This window comes from Micropterus salmoides, unplaced genomic scaffold (assembly GCF_014851395.1).
Source record: "Micropterus salmoides isolate LMB-PRFRI ecotype aquatic unplaced genomic scaffold, ASM1485139v1 Ms_hic_scaffold_6, whole genome shotgun sequence".
Lineage (NCBI taxonomy): Eukaryota > Metazoa > Chordata > Actinopteri > Centrarchiformes > Centrarchidae > Micropterus > Micropterus salmoides.
This window is the reverse complement of record NW_024044348.1, coordinates 32034744-32052863: the sequence shown is the minus strand read 5'-3', so window position 1 is coordinate 32052863 and position 18120 is coordinate 32034744. Positions and strand designations below refer to the sequence as shown.

The 18120-nt window shown below is 40.4% G+C and overlaps 1 protein-coding gene across 1 annotated transcript in view; it reads left to right on the top strand.

Annotated features, from left to right (window-relative positions):
* The first annotated feature begins 1040 nt into the window (after window positions 1-1040).
* Window positions 1041-18120, top strand: part of LOC119889733 (carbohydrate sulfotransferase 8-like) — a 171717-nt gene continuing 154637 nt past the window's right edge. The window contains exon 1 of the mRNA XM_038700533.1: window positions 1041-1701. The gene's annotated coding sequence lies outside the window, so the exon portion shown is untranslated. The remainder of the gene's footprint in view (window positions 1702-18120) is intronic.

Here is an 18120-nt window from a genome sequence, read left to right as displayed (position 1 = left end):
TCTACTTGTAAAAAAAGTAGGTAATAATGATAATTAAATATTATATTATCAACTCCAATCACTCATTCTAGTTAATAGAGGTGAGCACTCCTGGCAGTTTCACATTGGAAGTTTTCGCCTGTACTGCAGGCTTTCCCAAGGGTTGTGAATTGAGTTTTTACTTGTACTAGCTGTCACTTAGGAAACAAAACTGCCTCATAGACCCATGTGAACATTATTCCTCCTGTGCAGAGCAGATCACTAATATTTAGAGTTTTTTAAATAAAAAAGAAAACAGGTTAAAATAAACCTTCTGCAGGACTTTATGAACTAGTCTGAGATGAATTATGCACATCCACTGGCTTTTGATATCCATCCCACAGGGCCTTTTCTCTTTTCATTAAAGCACTTTTTTTCAACTATGCAGCCCCCCCCCCCCCCCCTTTCTTTTTAAAGAGAAAATTACTGGTCAAAATCCTTTAGCTCAAATCAGTGCAAAATTAAATAGCTTACTGTGTGTACTTTTTCTGAAGCTGATGGCTGTTCACTGGCTGGGGGCTGTAATGTTTCACATTAGCCTAATTTGGAAAGGATAATGTGTTGAAGCAGCACTTTGATGTTATCACATTGAAAAAGAATGACATCATGGCCTCAAACCAATACAATCACACTGAAAATAATTATATGGCTGTTCCAGACGCTCAAACACTTTTTGTTGGACTTACTGTACAACAAGACCGATCGAGATTGTTGAATGAAGCATAAAGCTTGTAACAGCTGGACTGTATTGTGTTACACACACACACACACACACAAACATTTGGGGATTTATTCTTTGTAAACATGTCGCTATAGTTCTTACCATAACTTCATAGACATGGACATTCATAAACACCTCAATGCACTGTGGCACTGTTGTTTTAATAAATAATAATTAACTACTTTATAATTGATTAAGGACATTAGACTTGAATATATCTGATAAAAGGAGATAGATCTAGTTTCAACTCTATGCCGCCTCTACTGTAGCTATCTCGCATTTACTATTGCCGCGCATACAGTATACGCGCCATGATCCCGCCGTTTGGGGGAAAAAAAGACGGGTTATAATATCGATGAGACACGGAGCTCATCCATATTAGAAGAGTCTTTAATGAACTCAGACCGTAAAGACACTCCTCCTGCTACCGGCTCCCACTGCTCACCTCCCGTACCGATGCGCGGGAGGAAATTCATAGCCCCATCTTTATCAGTATCAGCATCGCCTTGAAGACAAAGAGAGCGCTGCAAATGAAGATATGCTCCAATAGCAGGGGAAGCCAGTCTTAAACTCACTATTCCTGCAGCCGTGCCCGCCTGGAGGCAGACAGGCGCCGGTCCTTGGAGACTCTTCGGGGATGCGCAAAGATGTGAGAGTAAAGAAGGAGAGGCATTGTGATTGGCCATACTCTTTCTGAAAGCATCAGGCACGGCGAGTCATGTTTGCTCCAGCCAGAGCATCAACGAGGTGGCATCAAACTTGAAGGAGACGTGTTCTCAGCCTGCACAGTCTGTGCGTTCACAGCGGCAACCATAAACTTGCATCATTTCCCCAAATAGGCGGACGCGCTTTCCGTGGTGCTGAAACAGACAGACTTGGCAGATCAACTAGTGAAGAAGAGGAAGACACCCTCACTTCGCCGTCTGCTTCTGAGCTTCATGGTATTTGGTAGCTTCAGTCAGGTAAGTCCCAAACTGAGATGTAGTGTACAGTAAAATGAAGATAAGCCTGTTTCAGCCATGGCTCTGAGACGCTTACCTCTAAAGCCACCAGGGTCCACACGATCTATTCTTTGTCTTCATCTGTTGTCCCGAGGTTCTGCATGTGTTATATTTTAAAGTTTGATCTTATAGATTGACTACAGCGACAAAGTTACAATATCAAATACTAGCTTACATGCTACATGCTATTGAAAAGTATTGACCCACAGGCTGCCTGTTGATTTCACTCTTCATCTCTCCCTCTGCCTTTATTACTGTGATTATTTTACTTTAAAAACATTTCCTTTGGTGTCCACTCAGCGTTCCCCCCTAAATTCTGTTTTCCATTCCAGCTGTGGCTTTCAAACATTTTTGCACCAAAGTTTGACAACTATTGCAGTGAAAGTCTTTTCCATGTTGTATTAATTCCTGTTCTGAGGTTGCAGGGCACGCAATACATGTGTGTTTATAGATTTTAAATTCAAACATAGTTCATCAGCTGAGAAATGATGAGACCTTGGGGTAATTGCAAAATTAAGCATAGCCTACTTTATACTGACTATTGTTGTAGTTCTGTGCTGTTAAATATGACCACACATGTCAAAATATGGCAAGGACGGATTTCTTTGCATTCAGTTGCTGAAGCGACGATGAGGGATTTATCTCCTGGTTTCAGTATACCATGCATGTAAAGTACATAGTTGTAGCATGGTTTATGACATTTCTTTTAACATAGTAAAGAGTGATGTGTGTGGGGAACATCATGTACAGTAAAGACTTTGTATTGGGGCAGTGAATGAGGGAGCTTTGTGTTGGACTTTGCTTGCTGCTGGTACCTGATAACTTCATGCAGCACACATCCGTATGGTACAGCTTCTCTTTTTGCTTTGTTTGTGGTTCCTGGGATTCCAAAATCAATTTATGTTTATTGTCTTTAAACAAAAACTATGTAATCTATGATGAGGGTCAGTGATCCCTTCCACAGTTTTTACCGGATTTTGTGTTTTTTTCTTGGCTGGCAACGGCTGGACTACACGCAGAAAATAGAAAAGATCAGGACAGAGCTTGTGTGTGCTGTTGTTTGTGTGTCACATAGGGTTGCTGTGTTCACTAGACTATCAAAATAGCCTTTGCATATAAACTGGCGTCAGGCATGTATTTTAGGTTATGTCACTTTTGTAGAGCAAATGATTTTGATCCATCATCTTGAACACAACCTTAAGCTTTGTATGACTTTTAAAATCTAGATGCTTCCAGTGTTGTCCAACAAAATCCAAATAAAAGCTGCCAGAGCCAAATCAAACCAAAGAAATGCGGTTAACTGATTTTCGAATAAGTTTGGAGTATTTCTATGCGCCACTAACACAACATTTCCTGATTGTATTTCTTTGATTTTTGGCATTGACTATGTTGGGGGTCAGTTAAAAAAAGATCTTAAACAGTGCTGTCAGTGCAGTAGTACAGTGGCTTACTTGCTTTAATGAATTACCCTGTCGAGCTGAGAGGGAGCGTGGGTGTCATCAAAGCAGAACAAGGCCCCTTTGAGGTGGGAAACTTGTGGCTGAAAGACTTAAGTTGCGATTAATTACAAAAGGCCTGACTTAATTTCAAAGGCTTTTGTATTGAAATACATTTTGTATTTCAGTCATTAAGTCGGCTAGCTCCAAACTCTTTGGGATCGGAGACACTTCGCACAGAGCTTACAAGTTGGTGGCTCACACTCATCCAGTCATCTATACTTTATATTAAAACATTACAAAACTATAGTCAGAAGATCTAATAATATTGAATGCAGCTTTCTTAGGTTAAGATAGTTTGTAGTTTGCTTTTATGTGTAAATGTAACAATTGTAACGGACAGGTGAGATATTCTGCCAGTGTCCGTTGCATTATTTAGCCAGACTTTACAATTTACCCACTACACAGGTAAGTTTCTACTTGAAAAGCTTGTTGAGCTATTTGACCTGTGTGCCAGATTTTGATATTCACTCCTCATGCAAAGACAAACCCTCCACAAGATCATAAACAGAGCTGTAATTGCTAGTAAGGTTTCTCAGCGGCTTTAATCAATTACTGCACCGTCCTCCATCCAGAGAGAAGGGGAGCGCAGGTGTCATCAAAGCAGAATGAGGCGCCTTTGAGGTGGGAAATGCAAGACTCAATGACTTCACTCAGCTGGGTCACTGGACACACAGCAGAGCTTTGACGCGTACAAATTGTGCTTGAAGATGCTGTGTTCATCCTGGGAGGCTCAGCGGCTGGCAGGGGACCAGTAGAGCAGGGACATTGCACTCCAGATGGCCCAGAGAGGCCAGAGGAAGAGAGCTGTCCAAGCCCAGCTGGGAGTAAGGGAAGCTGGACTGCTGGTGGTGTGTGTGTGTACATGATTGTGCGATGGTGACGGGGTGAGAGAAACATTAACAGACAGAGAGAAAGAGGTATGTATATGTGTATGAGGGTGTGTGCACGTTGATGGAGCGATTGGGAGAGAAAGGGTGGGCGAGAAGGAGAGAATGAGAGCGAATGAAACAGGCGCCTCTGTGCGTGTGCATGCATGGAAGTAGTCACATGAAAAGTGTGGGAGGGAGAAGAAATAAAAGAGAAGATGAAGGAGCTTGTACGCCTGTGCGCGCGTGCTTGTGTGCGATAGTGTATTGCAGTATGTGTGTGTGTGTGCGTGCACAAGGAGTGACGGGGAAGCAGAAAGGGTTGGAGACAGAAAATGAAAGAGAGAAAGAAACAGGCGCATGTGTGTGTCTGTGTGTAGGAGGGAGAGAAAATGAAACTGGAAGAAGCAGGCAGCATGTGTGTGTCTATGTGTTTGTGTGTGATTGCAGAGAAAGCATTTCTGTGAGAGGAAAGGCGGGAGGGACCGAAAAGAGACAAAGAGGAAGAAAAAGGGAACACGTGTGTGTCCCTGAATGACGGGTGAGAGATAAATGAAAAACAACTAGTATAGTGGGATGCATGTTTTTGTGTGTGTTTTTGTGGGATGAGGGGTGGTCCTAATACTGACAGCAGTATTCATTGATAGTATTAAGCAGAAAATCAAAGCTGCGTGGAAAATTACACATAGAAAACAAGTAAAATGGAGTGTTACATCAAACAGAAATAGTTTTTCAGCGTTTCATTCAGTCAGGCAGCTCTGACCTCTGACTGTGTGATCTACTTTATTCATAAAGCTTGTACAGGAGCCATGTGACGTACAGTGGTCGTGGTGTATGTGCTTTACTGCGCATGGCTTCAGGCTCATGACCCCCTGCTGTGAGCTCAGACTTTAATTGAGAATGCGTGTTGCATGTGGGACACCTTTTTTTTTTTCTCTACTGCATGTTACATCTTGGTGGTGTCGCAGTCCTTCTAAAGTCAAGCCATCTAAGAGCGAGCGTAGGGCACACGACAACAAACACACGGCGGCTTTACAGAGATAACTTTGCCTCACTGTTTCCATTTGGGAAGCTGCTAGAGAGAAGGCGGAGAGAATGCGTGCTCTCTTCATTCTGCCACATCTGCTCTGTGATGGAATGGAGCATGATCTGCACTTTGATCACAATGAATTATTCCTATCCCTGGCTATAAATATGGTCTGTCTTCAGCACCCAATCTCTCTCTCTCTACTTAAACTAGGAATCTGTGCTCGCCTCAGAGTAGCGTGTAGCGAGTGTGTCACTGCGGGCATGCTGCAGCTCTGGTTTTCTTCCTCACAGTATGAAGGAACAAGAAGCCCTACCTCGTTGAAAATCTTTTCTGGAGAAGACTGTGATGCGTCTGCTCAGGAAAATATATGGATGGCAATACAGCAACAGTACTGTTTTGTGCAAAACATTGTATATAAGAAATCACAAAATAGCTTAGTCATTTAAAAGGATGAGGCTGGTGTTACTCTTTACTTTTTTCGCTTTTTAAAAAAAAAAAGGATCCTACTCTTTAAAAAACATCTGTCTTTGTAGGGATCCTTTCCATAAAATTGTCAGACACTTGTAATAACAATCTGAGCCTGTCAGTTTCAAAAACAAGCACTTTAGTGGACGTACTTTGACGGGGCGCAATTGGATTAGGATTAGGACAAGGATTATGTTGCAGCCCTGTTTTGCTGCTGCCGACTGCAGCGTGCTCGCTCAATGCTGGACAAATTTCAAAAAATGGTGTCCTAATTAGTCACATAGACACAAAAGCATGGGTAAATAAGGTCCTGGTAGACCAAGGTGACCCGTTAATGCATTGTTTAATTATTATTGCTTTAGCTTTCAGGCAAAGCTGTCATGATTAGGCAGCGTAGAGCAAGAGAGATCAGACTTGAAACAGCTGAAAAAATAAGCATAACTGGAAGTCAAGCTGAACTAGCAGCTCTTGTCAGTATAACTCAGCAGTAGCAGTCACTGACTAAACTCAAGTGAATCTATGTTTGATAATATAATTAATGAACAATGAAGTCTTACAAACTGTTCAGTAGGCCTACTAATTAACAATTAAAAATGTTAAGACAGTTCGGGCAGCGGTCACTCCTTTTGTTATGTTGAAACAACCATATATTTTTTTACAGTGTAATGTAATGATGACGGTGGTGGTGCTGAATGCGCACAGCTGAACCAATGACACAAATGCATGGCTGTCATTTTAAGGGATGGATTACAGATTTATAGAAGGATAAGTAAATACAAAACTCTGAAAGGCAAACCTTAATTAGTTGAGTGCACACATAGACACATTGCACTGGATTCAATGTAACTAGCAAGATTAAACGTCAGTTCTAATAGTTAGATTCCATTGGGTGGATTATGAAGTGCAAGCTTCAAGTCCTCTGTAGGTTCCTCACTACTAGATTTAGGGCGTACTCGCACTAGGCCCGGTTGCCTTGTATGGTGCCCGAGCACAATTCTCCCCACTCCCTACTCACTCGCTGGCCTGTGCTCACATTGCGCCTAACGATCCGAGCCCGTTTACATCATCACTCAGTCAGTGTTTTCCATACATTGATTTGTTTATGGCGGCCTGCCACAGTATCAATGCCGACTGCCACATATTGATATGGGATTATTTTTTACTAGGACTATTTAAAATAGTAGTTGATTGCAGAGTGCTGCGCATATATTCTCGCAGCACCTTGTCTCTCTCTCTCTCTCTCTCTCATGAACACAAATCTGTCCAACGCAACTGTCAGTGTCGGAGACCCAACTTAAAAAAGTTATTAGCAAGCATGTGAGGAGCCCAGCTAATAAGGAGAGATATGTTAACGTTAGATCACAGCATGTCTGTCGATGTTAGCACGCTGTACATTGCTGGAAGTCAATATGGACTCTCTCTTATTTATTACCTCACGGCACAGTTTGTGTCAAGGTTCCGTGCTTGGGCACGGTTAGCGATCACACTAGATGCATACCGTGCCGGAGTCCAGCTTAGAGGTGCCCAGAGGCACGGCAAAGAGTGATCACACTGGTCAAACGAACCGGACTTTGGGGGTTAAACGTGCTCGGGCACGGTACGGATAGCCTAGTGTGAGTACACCCTTAGATGTGTCACTGTTTCAACTCATTGCTACACTAAAAACGTCTTGTCCTACTATTGCTAGCTAACCACAACTGCTAAGGATTTTGTCCTTAAGGGCATCAAGTGTGCAAACATTACACAGTGTCAAGTGATCCCTTATGGCTGCAGACAAAGAGAGTCAATCGCATGACATCTTATGACATTTAGATGCTTCACTGTATTTTACTCACAGGCTATTTTATAGTTTCTCATATTGTCATTTTTATAGAGATAATTTCCTTCCTTCTTAAAGCGGCAGTTGGTAACAATTGAACATACAATGCAAAACCTTTCCTATCTCCCTCTGCTGCTTGTATCACTGTGCTAAGCCCCTCCAACCAAAAACACAAGAAGGATATGAAATAAAATTTTAGGGTGCGCTAATATGTGTTAAGTGCTCACAAATCTCATGTTAACATCAACCAAAGTTGTCACTGTAATGCCATGCAGTAAGTGCAAGATGGAGGACATCGGGTCCTTTTTGAAGAAAATCCAAAGTGCAAGAAACAGCGTTGCAAACAAGAGCTAACAAGTTGTTTCAAGGTTACGCAAACAAGTATCATTTTGACATTGATAGCTTGTAATTATGACATGTATATGCAAAATTAGCCACAGACTGTTTACTTTATTAGTTTATGAATATCATGCATTATTTTATCCAGAAAATGTTAGAAGCAGTAGCTTAACAGCACAGAGACACACAGGCAGGAGCTGCAGGCTGTCAGATGAGCTTTGATGTCACAGTAAAATTGGGGCTACAGTTGGTTAAAACAGAGTAGCATACAAGTAGAGTGAAACTCTGTATGTCATTAATTGTAGTATGAGATTTGCAATAACTAATTAAAATAAAATTCACATAATACCAATCCTATTTTGAGCAGATTATATGAAGTAAAAATATATTTCATACAGAAATCACAATCAAGCTCATACACAAATGTGCATATTGGTCATATAGTTATAAGGTTTTCCCATGTTAAAACCAAACATAGTTATGGATTAATACACATTCTGTGTGCTAGTGAGTATTGACTGTAGCAAGACAGTCTATATGGGATTAAAGGTTTAGTGTGTAATATTTCTGAGGATCTATTGACAGAAATAAAATATAATATCCATAACTATGTTTTCAGTGGTGTATGCATAATTAACCATTATGTTTTTATTACCTGAGAATAAGCCATTTTTATATACATAACCGTGGGCGCCCCCTTCTATGGAGGTCGCTGTATTTTGTTGTCATGTTTCTACCATAGCCGACAACGAACAAACAGTGCTAGAGAGCACGTTTTGTCATCACGGCGTTCTTCTTCTGCTTGTATAATTCCGGCAGTCTATAATAATAATAATAATAATAATAATAATAACATGCAGTCTCTGAGTAGTCTTCTGGTTTATTACAAGTAAGAAGAAGTGACATTTGGACAAATGAACGAGTATATATATATATTATTTAGCACGAGAGCCGACAGCCTGTGGATCTTTATACCATGAAGCCAGAGGAATCCGGACAGATACACACAGCTGATGGCAGAAATCACGGATGTTGTCAATTTTCCCAGATGGAAGGATGTGGGACTGATGTTTTCATAACGGTGCTGAAGTTGTCTGTTTTCGGCTGGACAGGTAATTAACTTAAGTTAAGTCAGACTTTAGCGATGCAGCGATCAGCTGATCACTAATTGGCAATCAAACGGCCACTTCCAGCATCGAAGCTCAGATCAGCCAGCTAAACTTTTACTGCACTGGTAGAAAAAATATGTAGTTGGATTGTAATTTCATGTAGTTATTCTCCAGTGCTCTGTTATGGCTTTGTTATGTGGACAGAAATGTGTCCTTACCTACCTGAGACAAAAAGATGATGAATATTATTGGCAATAAAACGGTAACAGCGGGGAAGCTCAGATCAGCAGCTAAACTTGTAAACATGTATTTCTTTTAACTGCTAATGGTGATATATAACAAGACTACGTGCCTATCAAGTGAATGATAATTTTCCGAATTTGCATAAAAAAAAATGTGCACACAAATGTGTAATTTGTACTTTCATATGCTAAATGCCCATTAAAAGCGTTGCACCGTTTTACCACAAGCTGAAATTATGGCAATCAATACTACTTTGTATTTCCGTTGCATCTTAAAAAATTAAAAAAGACATTTTGGTAAGATTTGCTGATTGCTTATCTAATTAATTAAGCAAAGTGAGAGGAGCCTTGATTCTCACCTGACAATGCCTTTGTAAACTGCATGTATTATGTGGTTTATAATGGACTGTGGTCCAGAAACAGTGAGGCTCACATTGTCCTGTTATCTGTCAGTGGCCATACTTGAAGCACTAGATGTGATAGTTTTTGAGATGTTCTTCATTTACTTTGGTATGTTAGTCCAGATGAGCCAACCCTCCCAAGATGTAAAATACTGTATTACAGGAGTATGAGACATCACGTAGCACATAATTTCTTGATGTGGCTGTTGTTTATTAATGAACATGTAATAATAATATTTAATATATAATATTTGACTGCAACTCTCTGCTATCTCATAGATAACATCTTTGTCCTGTCTCAGGCATTGTAGCTATACTACTTGCTTGTATGGGGGGGGGGGGGGTGCATTTTGCAACCCTCACCACTAGATGTCACTAAAACCTACACACTGAACCTTTAATACAAAAGAAACTATGGTGTCCATGTTAATTGTAATCAGTGTCACCCAGCACTGCAACACTGTGGCCAACCGTACTTTTAATAATAATAGGAATAATATATATCAGGCCCTGGCAACACTCTTGAATGTTTATTGTCGGTTTTAGTGTTGTCATGGTATTTGTTGACATTAAGAAACATTTAGAAATATACAAGAAATCTCCAACCTTATCCTTTAAGCTACAGCTGTTTGAACAGCTGTTTCTAAAACACTCATGGCCAGAGTCAACAAATAATAATACATAACGCCAATGGAAAGTATTCTTTAGCATTGTAGTTGAAAAGTTTTACATTTTGGATGTACTATATACAGTACATTTGGTGCTGTTATATAAGTGAAATGCAAAACTGAAAAAGACTATAATTCATCGGAACTCCCCCAAACTGGACCTAGACAGCTGAGCTGGGACTGACGATTTGAGTTAGACATAATTTCTAATTTACAGAGCTGACTACAAGCTCCTGACTGGCATCATCAATATGCCTCTGGTGTGTCAGGCATAAACTACAATATAATTCTTATGAGAACATGGAAGTAGTGACAAAGAATGGCTTCAGGCTGTGCTTTAGGAACAATCAACAGAGACTGCATATACTTCATTGTGTATCAACGCATCCCACAGAGACGTGGTGTGTTTCTTTTCTTAGCATCACTGCTTTGCCAGAGAGTTTGACTAATTTTAATACAGAAAATTCCTAGTTCCTCTTCACAGCCCCTTCACATCGTCTCACAGCCTCACCCACAAAGTATGGCGCTATCAACCTATCACCTCTAATGGGAACAAAAGGTCACTCCTTAATTATTCATTCGGGATGTCAAACAATTCTTGCCGGCTGTTATTTAGGGTGGGGGAGACCCATTGAATAATTCAGGGGCAGGATTCTCTTTCCTTCGAAAAGCGGCACGGTGGTTCAGATGTTTGTGAGAGTCTTATCTCCTCGCAGGAGCCCTCTGTCTTTCCCGAGCTGACCTTGGCTGTCACTGCAGCAGCAACATGGGTGGCATAGAAGGTGGCAGGGACTTGTGTTCTTCCCATATCTGCAGGCTTCCTCCACACAGCGAGAGTGAGTAGGAAGGACTACAGGGAGATGGCTGCTCCTTGTCTAAGTTTCCCTAGTGTCTGTTTACAGTACACCATGTGCCATGCTGCACTGAGCTTGTGCCAGTGTATAATAAACAGCAGATTACTCTTTTACAATGAGTTATTCTGCTTTTCACCCAAGGTATGTTTCTGTTTTGGTACACTTGCCATGTCAATTGCTCTTAAGCGGCTTTCTTAAGATGTAAGGGGTGTTTATTGCAGCTGAAGAGGCAATAGCAGATATTAATGCTATTAAAGTGCATTAAACTGAAGAATGCTATAATGTGAGTCACTTCCATGGAAGGATTAGAGGGAGGCGGCATGGGGAGGATTCTAAGGAGAGAAAGCAGAGAAAGTGAAAATGTTCATCTTGTTATGTGAGAGGCAGGAGGAAAGGAGAGGGACATATGAGACAGAGAAAGTGAGATGTTTGTGTGTGTGTGTGTGTGTGTGTGTGTGTGTCAGAAAAGGAGAGAGAGGCAACATCCTCATGCCAACACTACCATGTCTGAAGGATAACAGAGATACAAACACAGAGACAGTACGCGTCTATCAAGCAATGGATAGCAAGCAGCCCATAGGAAGTCAAATGAGAAGTATGGTTGTATTTGTGAATGCAATCAACGCAATGACTTTTCCTATGACCACTATCTTCTGTAGCACTCATTGTAGGCAGAGGAGATCATTTGGACTGTGACTGCACTGCAATTATAAATAAAATACAATGAATATTTATGGATAGGGGTATGTAAGTGTACTTCAGCTGCATTAAAGGTTAGGGCTGTGCAATATGACGATATATATATCGTTACACAATAGAAAAATGGCTGTCCTTAAAAATGACTCTCTTTTGTTTATTTCATTGTGTCACAAATTCAACACTTTACAAGGGGATGCAGCTTTCCACCACTGTGAAGTTAGTTGGATATTCGACTATTCAACCTAAAACTAATATCCAAATTGAAACTAACTTCACCGCGGTCCGTTTTTCCACACTTGCCGTTGTTGGAGGGAAGAAATTTGCGTTACGAATAAACAAACGTGGGTACTACTGAACAGGAGGACTCAGATCATGCGAGCAAAAACAAGGAGTTAATACCAAAGAGAGAAGTCTGTTGTACGAATGAGCCACACAACCCATTTAAAGACATTCCCACTGACTTTCAGCTTACTTTCTACTTCACATATCGGGATATGAATTTTTGGTCATAGCGCACAGCCCTACCACAGCGAACACTTCACACAAAAGTAGTACTAAGTAGTTACGAAGGAATGAGCGAGGAATGACCTCATATTTAATCAATCGCTTCTAAATATCTCCGAATCTAGGACTAAATAGTAGTTAATGATGAGTTACCAGAGAACTGGGAGAATGCATTAATGATTCATAGTTAATCAGGAACTACTCAAGAAAAACTGGTCAATATGTCGATTCACACACATTTCCTATCACATATTACCTAATAATTCATTAATAAAGTATCTCCCGGTCTGTTTTCTAGTAACTCATCATTACTTTTTTTGGCTCAGAATTATTGAGGAACTACGTATTAACAATTCATTAATAATCAGGTTATTCTTGGTTCATTCCTCACTCATTCCGTAGTTCTACTCACAATTTTGCGTACAACATTGTAATGTATTACCAACCCACAAGAGAGTTAATAGTGACCTAATTCTACCCATGCCTGGCTTGAGAATTAGCAGGTATTGCTATCTCTACCAGTAAATCAGGGTTTTGTTTAAATGTGTGTGCTGGCAGTCTGCCTGTGTGCCTGACTAACAGTATAATTGTTGTGGTGGCATTGTGCTGAGGAGAATCAGAGGCAAGTCAGAGGGAATGAAAATATGCTGGGTATAAATCATGAGTGAAGGGTGATGGGTGCAAAGTGTTGTGTTCCAGGTCTGAAGTGTACAAGTTCAAGTTCAATTCAGTTCAGGATCCAGGCTGATGAATTGGAGAATAAAAACCAAATGTTATTTGGGGACACTGATGCACAGGGGTTGGCTTGTGATGCCAGCATTTCTTTGAGAGATACTTCCCTCATTGCCACAGCACTATGTGCAGAGCAATGACAATGCTCGTTTATCTTTGAGCTGACAAATGATGGTTGAGGAGCAGGTTTCATCTGGGGTGTCTTTGTGTAAGTGAGTAGGATGTGAATTGGCCCAAAGAAACTGAGGAGTGAGGAGCAGCGTTTTCTCTCAGGCTGACAAGGTGACTGGTTCAGAGGCTAACACTGGCATAGGTGCTCTTTAAGTTTGAAGACAGCATGGTACCTGGAAAACCCAGAACCAAGGACATTTGATTGCGACCAGCTCCACTGCAGGGCTCTTAAAACATTAACTCTTCTGGAACTGCTCATGCTCAGGAGCCAGGGTGCTGATCAATTAGACCACGGTGTTGCTGTCCAAGTTAATTACACTAATTTATTTTGCCTAAGCTTGTCACTTGGCTACACATTCAGGTCTGTCTGGATGCAGCGGCTAGGTCTTAATTTGTACTGTAGGTGGACCCAAATGGGCTGACCATTTCCTCAAAGAGCAATCAGGCAAAAACACCAATTAGAAAATCAATGCCAGTTTAAAGTAAAATTAAAATAGCGTCTGAGCTTTGGAAATTGTATATAAAATGGTTAAATACATGCACGAATTCATGAAATTTTAAATATTTTGTAATTAAATGCATCAAATCCTTTTATCAAACATCCAAAGCACTCTGTCCAAAGCACAATGTCTAAAAAAATATCATTCAAAACTCCCAAATCAGCACCTACTTCAAACTGCTCTTTGTAAATGTAGTAATCATCATGCAACAATGGCAATAATTGAAATGTATTGAAGTGGATATTCAGTCTAGAATATCAGTTGTACATACTGTATAAGGACTGATCTTATCTGACATAAATTCAAATTTAATTTAAAGTAGTTTTCTATATAAAGCCATATATGTTGTACAACTACAGTATACTATATGTTTTCTAAACTGCATTCCAAGTGTAGTTTAGTGCACAAAGGTTCAGTTTCACATCATATACATTTCATATAATGACTCTCAACAGGGTTGCAGACCATGAGGCGGCTGTGAAATATATTTGTGGTCTCTTAAAACCTGTTCAAATTTAGCTGTCAGATAATCTCAGTCCTTACGCTGCAACCTTTTGACAAATTACTGAGTAAAACTAACACATCAAGCCAATAAATCACATGGTGAGCAAAGCCAGGATTTGAACAAAGGCATACAGCAATTACACAGCTACAGATACACAGCAATTACAGGTTGGACTGTACAACTATGTGTTTTACACAAATGTGTTCACACAGTGCCATGCTGCTTTAAGTTATGATTAAAAATGGACATAATATTCAGTGTGAATATTATACACCAGATCATAATGTGCTCTTCACCAAATTTAAAAAACATTTCAAAAGTTTTTTCAAGTTAAAAATAAAACAATGTATTGAATGAAGCATTAGCCTGTACAGAAAGAAGGCAGAGACAACAACAAATGTTTTATAATTTCTTGAATTAAATAAATGTTCATGTAGGGCTGTTAATTATCTTGGTCAATATTGAGATCACAATTATTTAACAGGATTAATCATTGCCTTAGGAAACATTAACTATTGAAATGTAATACTTTCTTTTTTAAAACTAGGCTATTATATATGCATTACTCCAAAATCCCAAATAGCCCATGAATAAGAAACAATAATCCAACATTATTAACTTTAAGCAGCATCTAGTGTGCAACAGGACGACAGCAGCACAGTTTCCCCCAAGTTGACAGTTTTGGGTGCTGGATGGGTCACTGAGGGGGCTCTGTGTGTGTGTGTGTGTGTGTGTGTGTGTGTGTACACAGAGGAGCAGTGCAGGTGTCAGGTAAACTATTCGAGTTGACGAAGTTACGTTACAGAACGCTGAAATAAAAGAAGAAGTGGTGTTTTGTCGGGAGATGCAGTGACAGAAACCAGCGGTGAGAAAACTATAAATCGCTATGACGTTAGAAGACGCAGTGGATATTTTACAAGCACCGATAAGGTAAAGCAACAATGCACACACCTCTTAGGGAGGGACGAGAGCCTCAGCTGTAAAGGAAAGGGGTGCGCTGGATTTATAAAACAAAACGAGTGTCGTTTTGAAACAGCACTCAGCGCTATTATAGTTTTATCTTAATTAACTTGTTTTTATAATTGGTGGAAGCAGCTTTACGCAATAGCTGCAGCAGTCTCTCTACACTGTTTCGACCTGACCTTTCTTTTCTTCGTGAGATGGAGGAATTTAGAAAAGTGCGTGGTGCTGCGTCAGGCCCCCAGCTGTTGTGCATGGATTAGCCTCACGCTCCAGTCTAATTGAGCACAGCCCTATGTTGATGCGTTGCGCAGTTTTTTATATCATATATTCGGGCATGGGGAGTGTCGAGTCAGCTCGAGTCAAAAAGCTCAAGTCCAAGTGAAGTCACGAGTCATTGCTGTTCAAGTCAAAGTCGAGTCGCAAGTCGCAAGTCATCATTTATGTGACTCGAGTCTGACTCAAGTTCAAGTCATGTGTCTGGAGTCCACACCTCTGTTATACACTGTATTCACTATTGAAGTGATACATTTAATCATGACTCAATATTTAAGGTAAATTATTTCATACATAGGTTTGCAGTTGTATAAATAATCTTGTATGGTTTTGATCACTTTAGGTAGAGGGTAATTTACTTCAAACTGTTAATCATTCAATCCATGAGTTTGTTCTTTAACTGAGTCAATACAAACACGTCTACCTTGATTGTTATTTAATGTTTATTGTTAAGCGATCAATTCGTGCACCGCCCTACCCCCACACACACAGGAAAGAAAATTAATCCTATTTTTTGTTATCTGTTTCTCCATATGATTAAACAAGAACCAGAGGCAGTGGGTCGCTCATTCAATTAGTGTTTCGTTTATCACATTTAATTACCCACAATCCCTGCCCTCTTTGACCTAGCAGGAAGCCTCATATGACTAATGAGTGCACTTACCTGATTTCCTTGCCTTGAAAATCAGTGTGTTTTTCCCATCATCTGCTCACAGGAAGGCGGCATATATGGTGACTGAAGATTAAAGGATTTTTGGTAAGAAGGAAAGAGGGGTGAGTATGTATTTACCGGGGCAGAGGTTTCAAGCCTTTATTGAAAGCAACTGTGATTCTTCAAGCTGGTCACCTTACTTCACTCCACCCAGACACTTTGATCTTCCAGAAGCCCATGTTGCCACAATTAGTCACAGTTCTCTCTGTGTACCTGTGCATATTTGCAATGACTGAAAAGGTGCTCAGAATTAGTTATTTTTCATTTTGTTCTGTACAGCACTAGATTGATCACAGTGTTTCCGTTGGTCCACCCCTCAAAACTACTAGTGTCGCAGAGCGGTGGTGTTACGAATACTGCTGTCGTCATAGACGCAGGTGGAACGATTAATCGTTTTCAAATCGAAATTGCGATTTGAAATAACGCGATTAGCTAATCGGGAAGACGGCAATTAAAATGTAGGTTAATTATCCAGTGCATCTGACCCGTTTTAAACAGTCATACAGTTAAAGATTCATTCCTTTGTCATCCTTGTGTGACAGATCTGCTTGCCAATCACAAGCGCCATGCGCCTCCTGGTACAGTCCTCCTCACCAATCAGAGCAGGGCATGTACATTTTACAACAACAAACGAAACTAGTAGAAAACGTGGCATAATGGTGTCACTGACACAGGCAGCGGCTGTGCTGCGGTTTTGTCCGGTGTCAAATCACACTGAAGTGTTTCAGCTGCAGAGCGTTTAGCTGCCCTACGTTGTTGACGTGTTGTTAGTTTGTCATTTTGTGTGCTTCAACTACAGAGAACAGCTCTCTGTGAGCCTGTTTCATTTTCAGTGCTTGAGTGGCTCCTCCAGCTTGACGCGATCTTGCAAAACAAGTAGCCCATATTCTCGTATTTCTTATTTCGTATGTGGCTATAATAGGCCTGTAGTGCTCACTTCTACAATCATATTCGCCATATGCTATAAAATAAAATAAATAGCTTAAATATGTAATCTTGACTTTTGGCTACGTTCAGACTGCAGGCCAATGTGAACCAAATTCGATTTTTTTTGCCCATATGTGATCTTATCTTTTTCTGACAGTGTGAACAGGCCAAGTCCCATGGAATCTGATCTTTTCCAGTTCAGAATTGGGCCGCTTCCATATGTGGTCCAAATCCGATACAGATAGGGTCTTTTTAAATGCGACCTCAGTCTGGACACTGACTTTGACATCACTGTAGAGCAGCTGTTCTGCTGTACACAGAGCTGCGCTGTACAAAAAGCTCCACGAAAAGCCATAACTAAATATGTGGCTCTCTTCCTTCTCTACCTCGCTATCATTGCCACAAAACTTTCTAAAGTCTTCCATCTCATGAAGAAAATAAAGGTCAGGTGGAAACAGTATAGAAGATGAATGAAAATTACCCGAACCTTTTAATCCCTGTATGATTCGCTAATATACAGCATGCCGATTTAACTAATAACAGTTCATGATTGCTACGTACCATTGGATGTACTCACAACTATCACTGAATTAATTTGATACTGAAGAAATCTTAAAAACCGGAGGATTCTTAGACAACTTCTGCAGCGTTTCTGTTCCTGTCCCAGTTGCTAGTGAGTTACAAACTGACGGTGAGCCTACAGTTTTTCTAACTAAAAACCCACCTATGTTGATGTTCAAGCTCATCTTGATTACATTTAATCAGGCACCGCCCTCGCCCAAGTGTATCTGCTGCAGGTTTATTAAGTGTAACACACAAAGCTACACTAATCGGGCACATTAAAAATCAAAATCCGTATTTTTCAGTTTTACTTTAAAAACATAAAAACAAAGAGTGATGTCTGTTTTTTTGTTTTCTTTTTATCACTTCTACAGTCATTCATTCTGTCCGCGATTTCTGCAGCTTTCAGCGGGGACAGGGGGAGGGCCATGGGTTTGTCTGGTGCAACGGAGAAATTCTACACTGCGACTTGATTCTGCTCATGGAAATATTATTAGCTTACAGCAAAAATTCTTCCATTTGGGTTTACTTCTGGGGTATG